Source organism: Gallinula chloropus (assembly GCF_964237585.1).
Source record: "Gallinula chloropus genome assembly, chromosome: 4".
Classification (NCBI taxonomy): Eukaryota; Metazoa; Chordata; class Aves; order Gruiformes; family Rallidae; genus Gallinula; species Gallinula chloropus.
The window spans coordinates 8,034,322-8,036,182 of NC_140088.1; positions in this window are offsets into that span (position 1 = coordinate 8,034,322).

Sequence of the window (1,861 nt, forward strand, 5' to 3'; positions counted from 1 at the left end):
TGTAAAAAGCCTTGCTCGGCTCTCAGCAGAGCTGTCCGAGGGTAACTGTGGAGGACCAGGCATGTGCGCAGTGTTGTGCACTGGGGGGGCTGATGCTGCCGGATTCGAGGAGAACAAACGTGGGATACGTGACCCATGTGTCGGCTGAAGCAGCACCAGCGGCACGGATAAGCCTGTCATCCCGGCAGGACTCGCGACTTGAAGGGCAAGAAAATAACCGGCCTGTTTCGGGGGGAACCGTGCCGGGTAGCAGCCTGTTACGGGGGTGAAACGCATGAAGCTCCCGTGCCGTGGCAGATCCCCCCCTCTCCGCCCCCGGAAACACGCACCCCGCACCCTGCGGGGATCCCGGGCTGCGCCGGACGCGGTGCCACGGCGCGCGTGGGACAGCGCCGGTTCTCGCCGTGCCGGGAGGATGCTCTCGTCACACGGGGCGGCAACATCAGAGGGGGAAGGAGGCGTCGGTAACTTCACCGACACCGAGTTAGGCGCTCGCCTTGTCCCGCAAGGTTTCCAGCCGGGCTTGGCCGCAACCAGCATCTCTCCGCAGTGTTCCGTTGCTTGAGTTTTGGCTTCTGTGGAGGCTTTGTTTGTCCGTTTGCTCAGCAGAGCCAGGGCACGCTGTGCGTTGTGAGCCCAGCTGGGCAGCTATTTACTTTTTGGCTTTTCATGAGGCAGCTTTAATCGGAAGGCAGGCGTGCTGTTCGGTGCGGGACGGGCTGAATAGCGGCAGCGGGACCGTATTTCGTGGTGGGTCGGTGCAGGTCCAGCGCTGCCGGAAAACGGTTCCGCGGGGGGGAAAGGCGCGTTTTCGTTTGGGAGCGCGGGACGAAGTTTGTCACGGATTGACTCAAGTTGTCTCGGCGCTGGGCGCAGCCGCTGACAGCCCGGGCGGTGTTTCCTGCCAGCGGAGCCCAGCAAGGCGGCAGGGGCAGGCAGCTAAGGGAAGTACTGCTTTCTTGGGTGAACTCTCACAAACCAGCGCGCTCCTGGCCCAGGAAAGCTGTGCCTGCCGCCTGATGAGATGCTCCTGTCTGCTGCTGAACCTGCCGCTGCAGCAGGCGGGGGTGTAAGAGGCGACCCGCGCACTCGGCGGCGCGGGCGATTGGCAAACCTCACTTGGAGCCCCGACCCGTGGGAGCAGGGCGGGGTTGGGTGGCGGTATCCCCAGGTCAGGTCGGGTCGGGTCGGGTCGGGTCGGGGAGTGGGGGGGAGGAGGGGCTGCAGCGCGGCTGACATGCGAGGGGAGAATTCCTCAATGGCGCTGGCCACGCCCACCGCCCGGGGAGGCGGGGCTTGCGGGCTCGCGGGCCGCGCCCACCGCGCGCACGTGTGGAAGCGCCCGCAGCCTGTTCCCCGAGGGCTGGCCGACGCCCCGCGGCAGCCGATTGGCTGCCTGGGCCGCGGCGGGCGGGGAGTGGGCGGGGCAAGGCGCGCCGCGCGGTGCCGCGGCGTGCGGCGCGGGGCGGGCTCCACCCACGTGCGGCGGCGCCGCGCGAGCGGGCGGCAGGGCGAGCACACATCCCGCACGTAGCCGGCGTATTAATCAGCGCGGGGCCATCTGCCGCCTCGGTCCATAAATCGTCCGGGGGCTGCCGGGCGCGCTTCTCCCACGGCTCGGGGGAGGTCCCGCACGCTGCTCTGGGCGGCGGCACCAGCGCGGGGCTCCGGCAGCACCGCGGCCCCCGCGGCTACGAGCCGCGGAGGGTAGCGCAGCCCAGCCCGCCGCGGCGAAAGTTTTGCTTCGTTTCGCCTCGCCGGGCCCCTGCTCGACTCGGCCTGGAGCCGGCGGCGCCTCGGTGGGCATCGCCTCCCGACGCGGGCGCCGGCAGGGCAGCAGCGCGCCCGTCCTCGCAGCGCC